The sequence below is a fragment of the Mirounga leonina genome, unplaced genomic scaffold (genome assembly GCF_011800145.1).
Source record: "Mirounga leonina isolate KUSES-001 unplaced genomic scaffold, KU_Mleo_1.0 Mir_268, whole genome shotgun sequence".
Lineage (NCBI taxonomy): Eukaryota > Metazoa > Chordata > Mammalia > Carnivora > Phocidae > Mirounga > Mirounga leonina.
Genome location: NW_023270649.1, coordinates 1160031 through 1178521, shown reverse-complemented (window position 1 = coordinate 1178521; position 18491 = coordinate 1160031). Strand labels below are relative to the sequence as shown.

The 18491-nt window shown below is 45.9% G+C and overlaps 1 protein-coding gene across 1 annotated transcript in view; it reads left to right on the top strand.

Annotated features, from left to right (window-relative positions):
* Positions 1–18215, top strand: part of DHRSX (dehydrogenase/reductase X-linked) — a gene marked incomplete at its 5' end in the record, with an annotated part of 180466 nt that extends 162251 nt beyond the window's left edge. Inside the window, 1 exon segment of the mRNA XM_035029652.1 lies at positions 17757–18215.
* Between the last annotated feature and the right edge of the window lie 276 nt (positions 18216–18491).

Genomic DNA, 18491 nt, shown 5'->3' with positions numbered 1-18491 from the left:
AACCATATATTAGCTCAAAATCAAAACATCATTAATCCAAACAGTATAAATATGATTAACCATATTTTTGGCCATAATGTCATGAAGTTAGAATTTAATCACAAGAAATTAACAAACGAAGCTACTATGGGACTGGCATTTTAAAACTGTCTTTTAAAGGGCTTTGGGTAAGGGAAAAGAATGGAAATCAATACCATTTCAGAAATTTAGGGGACATGGCAAAAGTTACTCTCACTGGGCGCCAAGGGGGGTTGACTGTTTTGGAATGAATTTAGTTTTTATCTAATGAATGGAGCACCAGATTGAGGAATTTTTAAAGAGAAACATAAGTTTCAAGAAAGCAAGAAAATGATTTTTTTAATTAGTAAAGGAGGAATTTACTACATGGGTATGTAGATGAAGAGCAGAAATGATAGATCGTTTACTGGGAATATAAAATCTAAACTTGTTCCCAAAGCCTTACGGGGGTCTGAGTGACATGGACACAAGCTACGTGTTTGTCCCTTCCATTTCAGACACTTGGACCTCCTTGTTGTGCAGGGATTGCAATCCACCTCGGGGCCTTTGCACGGGAGGCCCCCCCTCCTCCCTAGAACTTAGGACACCCAGAGATGAGCATCACTGGCTACTTCTGCCCTCTCTCGCCTGCATTCAAATGTTACCTTGTCATAGACTCTTTATCACTGTTAACTGTTCAACCTGTTTAACCAAGATTTGGTAGTGCACATTGCGACATGTTATGCATTTCCTACACGTGCACAGACACGCATTTATTTTCGGTACTTGCCCACTGATACACTTCACCAGCTGTATTACTATCAGTAGCCACTAATTGGATGCTATTGTATCCATTGCTTTATGTCCACCTTCTAGAACACTGCGTGGTCTAAAAGAGATGCCCAATAAATATTTTTTTTAAGAAGTGTGCAGTAGGGGTGTCCAAGTGGCTCAGTTGCTTAAGCATCTGCCTTCTCAGCGTCCTGGGATCAAGCCCCGCATCAGGTCAGCTTCTCCCTCTCACTCTCCCTCTGTGCTCTCTCTCTGTGTTCCTAATAAGTCTTAAAAAAAGGAGTGTGTGCAATATAGAGACTTAGTTTTCTGGAAACAAAACATTCACATAAACCCTGGAAGCAATTTGAAAAGAAGGACAAAGTGCACGTACCCAAAACGGACTTGGAAATGGTGCACTAATCACGAAAATCAAGGTGATTTGCAATGGTCTATGCAAATGCCTCTGGAAACCAGAATTAAAGGGACAATTCCAGGAAAAGCATGCACTACCAAAATTTAGCAAAGTAAATGTCCCTAAACCAGTTTCAATGATGAAATTTGGAAAGATCTACCTCTGCATAAAAATGCTCCAGCTCATAGAGTGCTTAACTAAGTTCTCTGAAACCTACAAGGATCCCTCAAGGTATTGATATTATTCAGAGCTTGTGGCAAGGAGAAATACCTCCAAATGATTTGTGAGAGCTTCAAAAGAATCATTTAAAATTCTATTTAAATATCATGGGAAAAGGGTTCTTCCAACTTACAGTGATATCACTGCAAAGAATATGAACATTGAGGGGTGCCTTGGTGGCCCAGTCGGTTGAGCGTCTGACCCTTGATTTCAGCTCAGGTCTTGATGTCAGGGTCATGAGTCCAAGCCCCTGTGTGGAGCCTAGTTAAAAAAAAATTTTTTTTCTAAAAAAAAAAAAAAGAATATGAACACTGATGAAGCAAATAGCCCATCAGTCACTACATCACAATAGTGCACCTGAAAAAGTGAGGTTAATTTAAGGAATTTCAAATGCACACTGTGGGTCATTTATATGAATAGAGAGACAGGAAGTGAAGGATCTGACAGGAAGTGAGGGGACTCATTGCCAGTTACCCGGAGACCCCAAACCCAGGTGGCCGTGAAGACATACACGCATCTGGATTTCTAATCAACACACGGTGCCTGTTGTTTTGGTTCTGAGTTTGTTTTTGTTTTTTTTGGGGGGGGGGTTTCTCATTAAAAAAAATTTTTTTTGGTAGATTTGGTTCTTGCTATGATTGGCACAAGAGCAATCTGCGGTGTATTTTCTGCACCAGATCAAGAGAAAATTGTATATTCTGTGACTCACGCTACCAACCCCATACTTTTCACTGCAAGCGTGGCTAATTATTGGCTGCAATATCTCTTCGGGTTAATTTATGCACGCCTATTTCTTGTTTCCGAGAAGCAAAAATAAGGCACAACACCGGGGCTGTGAAAACCCGTAATTTGAGCTGTCAGCATCGCCTCCCCACAGTTAGAAAGCCTGCAAGTTTAATCTCATCGTTCACGCAAATTTAGAGACTTAAGAGAAGGTATCTGGGTCTGAGCTCTTTTCTGCACCTCGGTGACAGACTTGCAAGGAGTGGTCCCCCGTGGGGATCTGTGGTTTCCCAACTTGGTACAAAAGTCATGCCTCCAAGAAACCTTAACCCTCTCTCCTTATCTGCAGCAATCCCATAAAACGTGGTTTCCTGGGTTCATCTTGTCAAGATCATCTTTTGCTTGACTTTAATGGTGGCTGTCCACTTGGCCGTGTTTCAGACAAGGACCAGATTTGCTCAGATCGGATTTTGCGGGTTTTGCCCAACGCCTACTTCCTTTGTCTCAAAGGGTCAGATCCCCAGTCGATAGCTTGCTTGCTTGCTGTCCTCGGAAGGAGTGACTCATCCGTTCCTTTCTCCCTCACAACCTTGAGTAAAGCTGGAAAAGTCAGTTGCAGGTCTTGACACGTCTCTGGGAACTGAACAGAGGGGAAGGCATTTTCCACTTGGCTTGCCCTTGATGGAAATGAACATAGCATGAAGATAGGAGGCGGGGAGGGGCAGGTACAACTTTTTTAAAAGGGACAAGCCCTCGGGCGATGCCCGCGTCAACTCCTTGCTTCTCAATTCCCTTTGGAGGAGCAAAGCTGCATGGGTATTTTCTCGGCAGGAAAGGCATCAGGAAAACATCTGTAGGGTGGCTACAGCAGAGATGCTGAGCATTAATGGTGAGGTAGAGCTTGACGTGTCAGTTCTGCTGCCGTGCACCATCAAATGAGGGCATCAAAATCGGGAATGAAATAATATAAGCAGGCACAAGAAGGAGAAGGGCACCTCACCCCTATCTGCCCACGGGAAAGTCCCTCTGGAAAATGAGCATGTTTGCTAATACGGCTTGACTTCTGCCCTGCTGTACACTCCGCACCCAGAAATTCTGGAATGACAGTGATCCACAGTGACAATTCAAGAGCACAGCAGATCAAAGAAATATCCTGCCCTGTAGAAACGAACACAGAACCCCAGTTTTGGCCTTATGCTCTCATCTCATCAAGTATAAGAATATTGCCAGTCCTCTGAGTCTTTCCCATAATATATAAAGAAGTGCTATGTGATTTCGCCTTGACGTAGGATTTTTCTCACTATACTACATTGTTCCTTTAATAGGTCCCAAATCATTATACGGGCAGTTGCCAGGAAAAAAGTCACTGGTGTTATTCTCCGTTTGTAATTATGATGGCATTCCACTGTCAAAAAGTCAAAGCACGTGAGGGTATTTATTTCGTATTTGTGTAACGCTGCGAAATAAGACCGTAATGAATTCACACGTTGGCAAACTTCCTTGGAATGTGAACAGCTGTACGAACCAAACACCTTAAACGATTTCAATCGCATTGATTTGAAATGGAAGAAGGAATTGCATGCTCCTGTCATGACTGTGAATTTCTTTAACCAGGTATAGAATTTCTATCTTTGTCGGTCTCTCATAATATCCGTCAAGTGCCAGGGGATAAATACGTTTTTGTTAAACAACTGACTGATGATGAAGTTCATGAACAGACTGTGGTGTTTTCTTCCCAGTTGTAGGAGTCAATGAAGGATTTTTTTTTTTTTTTAAGTATTGGTTTTTTATATAGTTTTCTGATTTGGCCCCTAAAAAAATTTTAGGATTAGACCTGATAGGAACCAGGGTATCTGAATATACAAACACCGGGTGTTTGTTTGTTTCTTTTTTTGCTCTTTTGTTTTGTTCTCAATGACCTGATAGGAACCAGGTTTATCTGAATATACAGAATAGCAGGTGATGGATTGTTTGTTTTTTGCTCTTTTGTTTTGTTTTGTTCTCAGTGAACTCTGACGCTGAGGCCGAGCACTTCTTTGACCGGGGTGAGTGACCTTTAACTACTCAGACAATGCTTCAGTCTAGACTGGCTCACGCAGTGACAATAGGATCACCTGCCCGTGCCTCGGCTGACCCGCATTATCCCCACTGCTGAATATAAATGTCACTGCAGGCTTTTGAGACCCTGAAGTGAAACACTTCTTTTATCCCTCTATTGTGCACATTGCTGTATATTGACCGAGATTCAGAACTTTGCAGGAGGCAGGAGGTGGTGGTGGTATTGTGCAATTTATCAAGGCACACGTATTAAAAAAAAAAAAAAAAAACAAAGAAAAAACCACTTAGTTTACAAAAATAGAAGTGTTAGAAAGCAGTGGGAAACCCAGTCAGTCAGGTAGGAGAAGAACCTCAGAGGGGAGGGTCTTAGGAGTCCCACAGAGCAGGTAGGAAACTGAGGCAGGGTTCTGGCTTCAAGCAGTGGGGACCAGCACAGGTGAGCCCGTAGAAAGGGTGAGGACAGGATACAGGGAATGGAGGAAAAGATGAAGACCCAAAAACCAGAAGACTACCTCTGGCAATATGGCTGGACCCCGTTCTGAGGGCCCAGTGCCCATGTCAAAGAAGTGGCAACATATGTTTAATGTTGTAGTGGGGTGAATAGTGGCCCCCCAGAAAGACAGATCCACATCCTGACCTTCAGGAACCTGAGAATGGGGTCTTATTTAGGAATATGGTTTTTGAAGATGGGATTAAGTGGAAGATCTGAGAAGAGGTTGTCCTGGATGACAGTGGCCAGTGACAGGTGTCCTTGTAAGAGACAGACACAGAGAAGGAGCCACGTGAAGATGGAGGCAGAGATCGGAGGGACATGGCCACAAGCCCAGGGATGCCTGGAGCCCCAGGAACTGGAAGAGGCAGGAAGGACCCTCCCCTGGAGCCTCAGAAAGGATCATGGCCTGGACCCCCGCCTGGATCTCAGCAGCCCTGCCCCGCCTGGATCTCAGACTTCTGGCCTCCAGAGCTGGCGGAGGGGATACACTTCTGTAGTTTAAGCACCAAGTTTGGGGTACTTGATTAAAGCTGCCCCAGGGCCAGGGCACACATACAGATATCATCCCTGATTTGGGGGATGATGAAATTTTGAGAAAGTTAAGACACTTAACAGAAACATCCTAGAACATTTAGAGAGAGACAAGGAATCCGTGCAGGAAATGTTGTTTTAGAGCACCCATTAGACCCTGTGAACGCTGATGTTTTGGGGAGTGGAGGGGCTTTTTGACCAGAAAAGAACAGAAAAGAAGAAAAATGAAACCCCCACGGTGCACCCCTTTGAAGGAACAGCAGAACCAGTCACTCAAAACTGAAAGACAAAGATGAATTAGAGGTATTAAGAAAAGATTTATGAATAACATGGGAAATAAGCCCAAATTAGCCTGAGAGGGAGAAAATCCTGTCTGCAGAGCCCCATCTGGTGGCCAGGAGGACTCACTCTGGGCTTTGGGCAGTGGCACCAACTCACAAAAACATGGAGAACTCATGAAAACCTGAAATATAAGAATGGGGGAGGCTTTGGAGACCATTTGCAGAGTCCTCTGACTTCCAGATGAGGAATAGGAAGCCCCACTTATAAACAGCCCCCGCGCTTGGTTGCTGTGCTGACCCCCGGGGCCCATGTCCCTGCATAACCATCCCTTTCTCTGTTGGCAAGTGAGGGTCAACACCTGTGAAATGCATCATCAATCCCTTTTATAAAAAGGAGACTCTTCAGGGCGCCTGGGTGGCTCAGTTGGTTAAGCGACTGCCTTCAGCTCAGGTCATGATCCTGGAGTCCCGGGATCGAGTCCCGCATCGAGCCTGCTTCTGCCTCTGACCCTCCCCCCTCTCATGTGCTCTCTCTCTCTCATTCTCTCTGTCTCAAATAAATAAAAAAAATCTTTAAAAAAAATAAATAAAAAAATAAATAAAAAAATAAAAAGGAGACTCTTCTTTTTTTTTTTTTTAAGCAAAGAGTTCTACCCAACATTAAAACTGTAAATTCCCATTTGCATACATGATAAACCCTATCTTAGAGTGATGTGTTCTGGCTTGTGAAAAGATCCATTCCAATGTGACTCTCCTAGGTAAATCTGTCGGTGGATAGAGTCTCCCGAGCCCACTGTTTCCTTGCACAATAATGGAAATTCAGCCATCAGACAAGTTAGGACGGTGACTTCTGGTCTACCCGGGAGATTAAGGTAATATTTTTATTCTTTTTCTTTTAAGTTTTTATTTAAATTCCAGATAGTTAACAACAGTGTAATATTAGTTTCAGATGTACAATATAGTGGTTCAACAATTCTATATATTACTCAGTGCTCATCATGGTAAGTGCCCCCCTTAATCCCCATCACCTATTTCACCCATCCCCCACCCACCTCCCCTCTGGCAACCATCAGTGTGTTCTCTAGAGTCAAGAGTCTGTTTCTTGGTATGTCTCTTTTTTCTCTTCACTCATTTGTTTTGTTTCTTAAATTCCACATATGAGTGAGATCATATGGTATTTGTCTTTCTCTGATTGACTTATATCACTTGCATAATACCCTCCAGTTCCATCCATGTCGATGCAAATGGTGAGTATTCATCCTTTCTGATGGCTGAGTAATATTCCATTGTATATATGGACCACATCTTCTTTATCCATTCATCTGTTGAAGGACATCTCAGCTCCGTCCACACTTTGGCTACCGTGGACATTGCTGCTATGAACATTGGGGTGCACGTGCCCCTTCAAATCACTATGTTTGTATCCTTTGGGTAAATGCCTAGTAGTGCAATTGCTGGGTTATAGGGTAGATCTATTTTTAACTTTCTGAGGAGCCTCCATACTGTTTTCCATACTGTTTCCCTTTCTCCACATCCTTGCCAACACCTGTTGTTTCCTGTGTGGTTAATTTTAGCCATTCTGACTGGTATGAGGTGATATCTCATTGTGATTTTGATTTCTATTTCCCTGATGATCAGTAATTTTTTTTCCTTTTAATCAGCTGATATGTCCATAGTTATTGTGAATGGTCTTCGCAATGTATCTATTAGTGTTGTGTTTACCAGCGTTCTTGAAGCCTGATCTTCACTTTCATTCTTAGAAACTTTCCATTCTAATAGTATTCCTCTGATGAGTCTCTGGCTACTGAGAACCTGGCATACCAGGGACCAGGAAGGGGACAGAGGGAAAAGATCCACATCATCACCCGGGAAGGTATGGCAACACAGAGGTGAGCTCTGCGTCCCTCAGCACACTGCCTGGGGCTGGCTATGCCTCCATGACTTTGTTTGCTTCGCACCTCCTCTGCCCCCCATGGCTCCCCTAACTATTCCCCAGATTTTCTTTTCTGGATTGTCGGGGTATGACACTTACGGGCCCCACACCTATAAATAATGCAGAGCTCAAAAGACAACACCGCACATAATAGTCTGCCGGTTTTAATAACGACTCCATCCTTGCGTGTTGGTTACTACCAGAAGGTCAGAGGCCGTTAAGCAAGCCGGCTGAAAACCACAATAAATCCATGGGAGCAACGGGGTAGAGAGGGAGCCAGGCTTTTACACCATGGGAGGGACTCTTCATTCAGTAGTAAACAAGAAGCCAGGCTGGTGTCTGCAGACTTCTCATGGCTCCCACATTATTCGTCCAGCACTCGCTTCCTCCTGTCCCTCTCACTCAGGTATCTGATGCTGCATTGCATCTCTTCCCCTGGCACAGCAAACTGACTTTGTTCATTGGTGGAGAAATGCCTTTCCTCCACTTGTCTACTGTCCAGATTCTTCGTACGCCTTCCACCCTGCTGTGGGTTGAATTGAGTCCCTGTCTCTTTCCAAAATAATGCTGAAGTCCTAAACCCCAGGCCCTGTGAATGTGACTCTATTTAGAAATAGGGGCTTTGCAGATGATCGCATCAAGGTGACATCACGAGGGTGGGCTCAAGTCCAATATGACTGATGTCCTTATAAGATGAAGAGAAGAGACCGAGATAAACACCAACAGAGAGAAGTCTGAGTGAACACATAGGTGCAGAGGGGACATGATGTGGACCTGGAGGCACAGATGGGGTGTAGTGTCCCCAAGCCAAAGACCATGAGCAATGGCTGGCAAACACTAGATGCTTGCTGAAGGCACACATAGAATACTCTCCCTGAGCCTCTAGGAGGAACCACCCCTGCCCACACCTGGACTGCCCATCTCCAGCCTCCAGAGCCAAGACAGGACATGTCTCTTGTCTTACGCCCTCTGATTTGTGGCACCCTGTGATGGCAAGCAGCCATGAGGAAGTCACTAAATGTCCCGACACAGATGCCACCGCTCCGTGAAGCCTTGTCTGACATGGCTGGTGCAATTGGCTGTGTCTTCTTGTGTGTTCCTGCAATATTCAGATCATAGTTCCCTGGAGCCAAGTCACTTGGAGTCAAACCTGAAAATCTCCTTGGGGGTGGATCATGGTGGTGGGGGGTGGAGATGCGTACTCATTGATCTTCCCAGAGGGGCCCTAGATGTCCATCCTGGGACCAATGACTGCAGAGTTGGTTGGTGCGTCACCCAATGGACTCTTCATTAACTGTACACATGGTCTAGTTCTGCCCTTTCTGAAATGAACACGTCACCCTTGTAGCCCATCCTTTCCCTGCCATCACTGCCCTTGTTCCTCCTGTCCCACACGTGCCTCTTACACTGGCTCCTGCCTCCACAGGACATGGCATGCACCCAGGTGAACCATGTCGCCATCACTAAATACAAAGAGCACCAGTCTGCATCTTCTTAACCCCCTTGTGGCGTTGGTGGTACCTTTTTTTTTAAAGATTTTATTTATATATTTGTTTAGAGAAAGAGCATGGGTTGGGGGAGGTGGGGAGGAGCAGAGGGAGAGGGAAAAGGAATCTCAAGCAGACTCCATGCTGAGCACAGAGCCTGACGCAGGGCTCCATCTCACGACCTTGAGATCATGACCTGAGCCGAAACCAAGAGTCAGAGGCTCAACTGACTGAGCCACCCAGGGGCCCCCATGTTGGTGATTCTTACTTTAAAGCTTAGTCAGTTTTATGGTTGCCGATCCCCATCCACCCACTCTAGCCATTCTGCTGCTTCTCTTTTTCTATCTTGGTGTGAAATTTGTATAACATAAAAAAAAAATCAAAGTGTTCAGTGGTGTTGAGCACGTGCACCATGTTGTGCAAAGACCACCTGTTGTGCCAGAGCATGACCCCAAATGGAAATGCTGCACCCATCAAGTATCCTTCCCCACCCGCCTCCCTCCTACCCCTGGATGCCAGTACTGTTTTCCTCTCTGTGAATTTCCTTATTCTAGGTATTGCATATAAATGCAACCATGCAGTGTGTGGTCTTCTGTGTCTGGCTTCTTTTACTTAATGCTTTCAAGGTCTGTCCACATTGTAGCATGGGCTAAAGTGTCATTCCTTTTCATGCCTGAGTAATATTCTGCTGTACGGCTAGACCACATTCTGCTTATCTGTTCATCCATCCGTGGACATTTGAGTTGTCTCCACCTTTTGGCTGTCGTGAATAATCCTGCTATGTAGATGGGTGTGGGAGTTTTATTTCCTACACCTATTCCCAGTTTGGGGGCGGGTATATATTTACGAGTAGAATGGGTGGGTCATAGGGTGACTCTACGTTTTCACGTTTTTGGCAGTGGCAAGCTCTGTCTTGATCACTTTTCCACACCTGGCACTCTGGTCCCTGGCTCCTGGGTCTGGTCCTGTTATCTTTTCATTGCCCACATGCTCACATTCGTGGTTACCATTACGTCCCAAACCCCATGTGCCCACGTTATCCCTGGAACTCACTGCATGCAAAACCAACTGACCCTTTTGGGTCTTCTCCTGGCGCCAGAAGAAACATCATGCATGCTTATTTCTATAGTTTGCCTTGAGATGGTCATCTGCCTCACCTTCCAAATCTAGTTCCCCTCTTGTGTTCCCGATCTTAGCCAATGGAACCTACTATCCCCCTAAGTGCCTCATGTAGGGTTGTGGAGGTCTCCCTTGCATCACTAAATTCTTCTCATGAATTATAGATTCTGCCTCCTAAAGGCATCTCAAGTCGACATTCCTCTTCCAGCATGTCATCAGGGTGCTGCTGTCTCAGTGAGTACCTTTTTATCTGTGCCACCAATGCCTTGGACCATTCCAGTACCTTCCAAGGTGGTTCCTTGGTCCTGTGTCCTCTAAGCCTCCGGTTGAGAAGCCATTCAGGGGCATCTTTCTAAAAACACATTCAAATTGCATGTTCCCAGGTTGGCCTCCCCAGCGAGGTGGCTGATATGATCATCTTTATTCACACACCTGCCTCTAGACCCTAGAAAAATGTGTAGTATAGGATATGTCTTCAATATGTGTGTATGAGCAGGTGCATGCTATTTATATAGCTCAAAAGGACATCCGGCAGGTGTCCACTCACACCACAGGTAGATGTGCTCATCCTTCTAAGGGGAAGTTCAAACACCAACACACAATTCCACTTTATCTTCAACAAGCACCCTGACCCAGTTAGCTCCTGCTTTACTCCCAGCTTCAGCATGAACATTCAAAGTACTGTTTACACATTTTCGCTTCTCTCCAGTTAGGATGTGGATTTCTGATCTGTATTTCCTTTCTGGCTTTTTTTCCCCATTTGGAATGTGTTTTTTTTTAATCAAGTTTTTTATTTTAATTGCACTATAGTTAACATCCAGTGTGATATTAGTTACAGGGGTACAATCTAGTGATTGAACACTTCCATCCATCACCCGGTGCTCTCCATTCTGACTTTTTACACACACAGGGGTGCCATGTTATTCTGCTTTGGTGATGGCAAATTTCATGTATCATTTTCTTCCCAGATCTTGGCAAACCACTTTTATTTAAACCCTTGCTCCATCTATCCGGACTCACTCATTCATTCATTCATTCACTCATTCATTCAGCAAAGTCAAGTTTTACCGAGGGATCTTGGATAAGGATCAAAGTGCTTTCTCTGTGAAATGTAGTTGTTTTTGCTCCGAAATCTTACTTTGTGTCATTCGCAGAAAGATACAGATGTTCCTGGTTTCCTTGTCCTTTGCTATCCCCCAAAGCCTTCAATTCTTTGAGGGCATAGACTGTGGATTATTTGCCCCAAACACCCACGTGGTGCTCGGAACCTAATGGAGATGATTGGTGCCAGAAAACATGGCAGACAAATGCAGGAAGAGGATGGATGGGGCTGGCAGGGCAGGGCTGTAATCATAACCACAGGCTTTTGTCATGATCCGTGCTGTCCTGGCCGTGCTCCCAGGCCCTTTCCTGCCCCGTTCTCCCAGCAGTCCCCATCTCCTCCCATGATAATGACCGAGCTATTGCGCCTTTGCATTTGCCGTTCGATGGGAGGATGATTCCACCGTCATCCCTGGCACGTGCGCACCCTGATCGGAAACACCCACTCATTACCCCTCCCATTTCCACAAGATGTTATTTGTCACTTGCCAGTGGACGAAACATGGCACCATACCAGATTCCGAATCTAAGTCACTGCAGGTCCCTGGATTCTTGCCGAGGCCCATGTGTGTGTGTGTGTGGGCGGGGGGAGGCAGCCACGTGGGTTCCTGTCAACCACACTTTCCATACTGCTGTGTTCTCTCCACCAGGAGGCCAGCAGATGCGGTGGCTCTGTCCACACTTTCTACCTGTTTCTCCAGAAATTCATGGTCCTGATGATACATCTGTGCATTTCACATTTTCTTAAGTATATAGTTTGAATTTTGAAAAGCGTTGGGGGCAGATAGTAGAGGAAGTACAGGATGAAATGGGATTCCACAAAGCATTTGTTAGAGAATGGGACTTTATACTCATTGGTATATAAATATTGTATATTTGTATATAAATAGTGTGTATTTGATTATAGCTCAGACCTCAGTCCAGTGGGATCTTCTAAACTCTGGAATGTCCGTCAAAACTCCCAATCTGTATGTATACATAATGAAATATTATTCAGTCTCTTGAGAAAGAAGGAAAGCTCGCCATTTGCAACAACATGGATGGACCTGGAGAGTGTTATGTGAAGTGACATAAGTCAGACAGAGAAAAAATAATGCACAGTATCACTTGCACTTGGAATCTGAAATAACCAGACTCATGGAACCAGAGGCTAGAATGGTTGTTGCCAGGGACTCAGGGGAGCAGGGGGGAAATGGAGAGATGCTGGTCGAAAGGTGCAAACATTTAATGATATGGTAAGTTCCAAAGATCTAGCATCCAGCATGGTGACTCTAGCTAACAATGGGTTGGTTGGTGTTGTGTGTGCCCCGCGTTGGACACAATAAACCTGCTATACACATCAGTGTGCAGGTTATGGTGTAGATGGATGTTGTTAGCTCATTTGGGTAAATACAAATCTGCCGCCTTGTTGCAAACGTGACAGCCTTCATGGACTAACTCCAGTGTGGTTGTGGGATTGTTCAGGGCCAACTGGCAGCATTCCTCAGTAATGGTGGTCATTGGTCATTGGCTGGTTTCTTGAGAGGTAAAGACATTGCCCTAAAGCACCAAGCTGGCTGGAAACCAAGGAAGAGTCAAGACAAAACCCATAAGGGTTATAAGAACGCACGCAGTCTCTGGATGTTGCCCTGAGGGCGTTGGAGAACCAGCCAAAGGTGGGCATCAGTGTTTCCTAATCTCAATGCCAGTGCAGGCAGGTCAGAGGAGACCCTCCCCAAGCAAGCGTGGGACTGGCTTCATCCCAGCATGAAGAATGCCCACTGCCAAACCGAGAAAGACGTCAAGCATCTCGTCAGAAAAACAAATACCCAGAAAACAAATCACTGCAAAAGAAGCAAGACACCACAAAGAAACAAAATTACCAGGCAGGCTATGGCACAGACCCGCCAGTGAAAGCCAAGATGAGCCAGAAAAAACAGGATGTTTGCACAGACTCAGAATATGTCCCCGAAATTTCTATTTACCCCTGCATATAAAGCATATAAAAATTTAACACACCAAATGCACACAGAATGTTAAACATCCCTCACAAGTTCGGTTGATGCCAGGAAGGCAAAGTTGGGCAAGCACTTTCAACAATCGGGAAAGAGTTCTTAACACAGAGGAGAAAACCACATGCTCTCTCAATATGTGCCGAATATTTGGGTACAGAGTTTGGGCGGGTTTAAGAGACTCACGATGACAACAAAGGACAGAACCCAGCCATGGGACCTGGGCACATCCTCTGGCTTCCAGGGTCTTGGCGAGGGGACGGTATTAATTTCCTCCTCGCAGCGGGGTCGCAAAGATTAGAAATGACGAGGTCCAGAGACGTGGAGGGCGGGATGCGTGCCTTAGGTGATAGCAATTGCTGTGAATTCCCCACCTCTGTGCTCTCCACACACCAGCGTTTTGGGGCCAGCACCGGAACCCAGATTCTGGCAAATGGGAATGATCATGTGCAACGGGGCGCCGGCATCTGGCCGCCACCGGATGTAATTACATCTGCATGACCAGGGGTTCCTTCCTCCGTGCCAGAGCTCCCCTGTGCGGCTTTGCTTAAAGTCCAAATCCCCTTTATGCACATTTTGCATTGGGGGCAAGGCAATGTATTCTCTGTCCGCAAGCCTCCCTCTGTCCCACTGGTATGGTCACACACCTGTCATTTCCTATCTGTGGAGCTCCCAGGGTGGCCTGGGTGGGCAATTCGTGCTATTTATTCTGAGTTTTATTAAATTCTGCAGGTGCCAGGGCGTGGTGGAGAATTGATCTGTGACCTCCAGCCTTGTGAACACCTGTTTGTATCTTCACACATTGTGTCCCCCCACCCAGGACCCCAGCTCAGAGCAGCTCCCCATTCCTACCCTTCATGGCACTCACAGAATTCATTAATTACTCTTTTTCATAATTAGCAGTCTTTTTCTCTTTAGTCGAGGTTTAGATTTATGGAAAAACTGAGCACATAGTAGAAAGAGTTCCCAACTACTCTCCCACACAATTTTCCTCTACTCTTTACATTTTGTGCATTTGGGATATTTGGTGCACCGGTTACAAAGGATGAGCCAATGTTGATGCATGGTTACTAACCAATGTCCATACTTGATCTTAGGGTCACTGCTGGTGGTGTATGTTCTGTAGGTGTAGACACATATATAATGGTAGGTACCCATCATTGTATCACACAGTGTTTTCCCTGCCCTACTACTCTGTATGGTCCCATAATCCTGAATACATATCATTATACATTTGTCCAAACCCACAGAAGGCATGTTTGCCCGCTGCGGTGTGTTTTCAAGGAGGCAGGCTCCGTTCTCTGTCCGTACTGCACAAGGGTCCCATGGGGTAACGTTGTCACCGTCTGGTAGGTGAAGAAATGGACACCTGGGATGTCCCAGCTCTTTTCTCAAGGTCACGAGCACAGGGAATGGTGGAGAAAGAATTCTAATCCAAGTTCAGGATCACAACTACTCATTCATTCACTGATCCTTCCATGCATTGGGTATTTATTCAGCACCTTTTGTATATACCAGGCTCTAGGTACTAAGGATGTAAGGCTGAAAAAAAAAAAAAACAAAAAACAGGAATCAGTAAAATACGATGATCTGTGTGCATCACTGTGTGTGTGTAGAAGAAAGAAGAAACAGAGAAATGGAGGGGAACACACTTAGTATAAGTTAGAAAGAGGACTATGGTTTCTCCATAATAAGATAAGAAAGTAAAAGCCCTAAGAAAATACAGGTGATTGAGACATGGTCCTTGCCAAGAGCTTGCTAAGGACATCACCCAATCTTTAAGTTCCTGCCTCTCTCCCCCTCAATAGTCCACTAGCTTGTGGAAAGAGAGAAGCCTGGAGCAGGAAACCTGGTGGATTTGTAATGTCACCCAGCACACATGGTCATTCCCGGGTCACCCAACACCTGCTCATCTCCAGGACACCCAGGACACCTGCTGGTCCTCAGGTCACCCAGCACAGCTGCTGGTCCCCAGGTCACCCAGTGCACCTGCTCATCCCCAGGTCACCCAGCACACCTGCTGGTCCTGAGGTCACCCAGCACACCTGCTGGTCCTGAGGTCACCCAGTGCACCTGCTCATCCCCAGGTCACCCAGCACACCTGCTGGTCCCGAGGTCACCCAGCACCTGCTCATCTCTAGGTCACCTGGTGCACCTGCTCATCCCCGGGTCACCTAGAGCACCTCATTTTCCCCAGGTCACCCAGCACACCTGCTCATCTCTAGGTCACGTGGTTATTCCTGGGTCACCCAGAGTACCTTGTCATTCCCAAAATCCCCTCTGAGGATCATCCCCCACGAAGTTCTTGGTGGCTTTTCTTTGTCTTAATTGCACACGTGGAGAAACACAGAAGCAAATACCAGAACAGACGGAAGACTGTGGGAAGACTTCCTAGCTCATCAGACCAGCACGGATGTCAGGTTTCTAGAGACCCCTACGTCTGGTGAGGGTCTTGTGGCTTCGGGCTACCAGAGCTAGGTTCTCCTCAGGTCCTGCAACCCTGGGGGTTGAAAGGCATGCCCCTGTTTTGTGCTTGCTACGCACAGAGTTCTCATCCCGCACACACGCACACGCACACGCACACACCGTCATGCGAACCTTCCCCGCTCAGTCAAGAGGTGCTGTGCAAAACACCCAGACCATGGTGAGGCCATTTCCGGGCTGTAGAGTGCCCCATGGAATGGCTGGATTCCTTCTTCATTTCAGGTCAGTAGTGCTGGACTCATCGGCTAGCTTTGCAAGTGAACATGGCGCTCCACAATAGAAAGACCTTTGAAACATTGAGGGAAGGGACCCGGAGGATGGCATTACCAAGGGGATAATTGCCCCCTGACACACAGATCCGTGCCTGGTTTTGAAGCAGGAGGAGCTCTGAGAGGCTGGGGTATATTTCAGGCAAGATCAATGTGCAAGAGAAAAAGGAGGCTATAGATTTCGGGGGATGACAGAGGATGACTCCCTCGGTTCTGAGCCTCTGGGTCTGTCCACGGATGCCTGGGAGACGTGAACCACGCTCTGGGCTCGTGCACCTCTACCATCCACTGCTCTGCTCACTGGCTCTCCAGTGTTTGCAGCTCTGCAGGCTTGAGTCCTTCATCTGTAATTAACAGCGACGTACAGGCACTCAGGGTTTGGACATCCAAGTCCGACCTCCTGATATGGGGACTCAATGTCTCCCGTGTCTATTTGTAGTGACATCCCCGTCACATTTCACAAAGATTTTAAGGGAAACCATCACTCTTGATGCACAATTTAAAAGCTGATTCTTTAGCCATCCATATGGAATGAAGGGAATTATCTGTACAAACAATTTTAGAAGCTGGACTAACTAGAAAGGTTTTCTTTTGGTGGGGGGAGGCTTTTTTTAAAAAGTTCTGTTTTTAAGTAATCTCTATACCCAACATGGGCTCGAACTCACAACGGTGAGATCAAGAGTCTCATACTCCACGGACTGAGCCAGCCAGGCGCCCCTCACTAGGGAGATTTGGCATTTTTTGTTTTGTCTTATTGCTTTAAAAATATTGTTTTATTGCTCAAAAAAATATGTTTTGGTTGTTGTGTGTTTTTTCGAGGAGAGGGACTCTCCTGGGCTGGGGTGGGGCGCATTCTGGGCAGACTGCTCTGGCAGTCCTGCAGAAAGGGGGTTAGGTGGGAGACCACTCGTAGGCTCTGGAAAGCCTGCATTAGGGGAGTGCACAGGGTCGGTGGAGAGAAGAGAATGGTGTTACGGAGATAAAACCAGGACTGTGGGAATGAGTGTGGGTTTCAAAAGAGCAGGGAGTTAACTCAAAGTCAACCATTAGCCTGGAATTGCCCAGGGCCAGACCCGGAAAGGTGGAGAAGAGGTTGTGGGGACAGAACTTAATGAGTTCCAGTTACAGATGTAGGTTCAAGGACCGTTTGGAAACATCTGGGCGTTCCCTTGCCTGGATGTGTTTGGGCCACCGGAGAATGATCTGGCAATCGCCCCATCTTGGATCCCGTGTCATGCGGTCCTCTGGTCTTCAACAAGGGAGCCATGAATGCACAGTGGGGAATGCGTGGTTCCCTTCAACACACACTGTTGGGCAAACTGGATATTCACGTGCGAAATAATGAAATTGGACCCTTGTCTGACACCCCCACACATACACGCAAATTAGCTCAGGATGCATTAAAGACTTAAACCTGCAATCTGAAACCTTTAAACTCAGAGGAACACACAGGGGAAGGGCTTTTTGATGCTTGTCTCAGTAATGATTTCACAGGTGGGACACTGAAAGCACAGGCAACAAAAGCAAAAACAGACAAGGACGGTTGCCTCAAAGAAAAACGTTACACAGCAAAAGGAATGATCACCAGAGGGAAGACATGATCTTTAGAACAGGAGGAAATATTTGCAAATCACGTATCTGATCCTTCAGAGCTTGTATTTGGGGCATGGTAGACCACCTTAAAAAAAAAAAAAAAAACCCAGCCACTACCCAAAATAGATTGTGAGTATTTGCTTTATGGTAAGAATTCTTAATTCTGATTTATCTGTAAAAATCCACCAATTTATCCTAAGGATGCAAACAGATTCACTCGGTGTTACTGTTACTGTATTATGTGGTTTCTAGTCTCCCTGGGGAATAAAGAAGTCTCTCTTGATTTTCCAGGTGGTTGGTGGCATTTCATTGATTCTATGGAGGACCCTTCACATTTGTGCCCCTGATGGGTAAGTCCATCCATCCGTCCTTTGTCGGCTGCATAATGCTTAGCACTCTTGGCGCAAACCTCCCAGCTTCCCCGAGTGGCTCCCCGAGCCTCACAAATCGGATTCTGTGTTTCTGAGAACCATCTGTGGGTGCTCAGTGGTTCTTTTGCTTTTCATCGAATATCTTTGAAAATTCTCCAAACACATGTATCTTCCTGCACCAAGTTCACACTTGGAGATCGTCCAGGAGGGAATCCCATGCCTCGTTTTGGTTGTAAATGAGGGTGGTAGACTCAAAGTTCACTTTTCTGGGGTGATAAAGCAAACAGCTGTAGCTTTGCTCTGAGCCAGAACAAAACTGGAGAGCCATCAACACAAACCTGCACCCCGCCGGCTCCACAGCAGGATGAAGGTTCCCTCTTCTTCCAACGCTCCTGTCCAGGCAAGAGAGACAACAGGGATTGAGCATAGGTCCAGATGATTAAATGCATGCACAAAATTCCCATACATAATGGAGACTCCATTTTGGTTGCTAGCATTAATCAAACTAGCCTGGCATTTCCTGCCAAGTCTATGAATGCGCAATTGGTAGTATGTTGTTTGGGAAAGAGAAGGCCACTCTTCCAAAAAAAATTGAGCTTAAAGATTGGAAATTGTACATTGAACTCAGAAGAGGCATGCTCAGAATTATGACTCT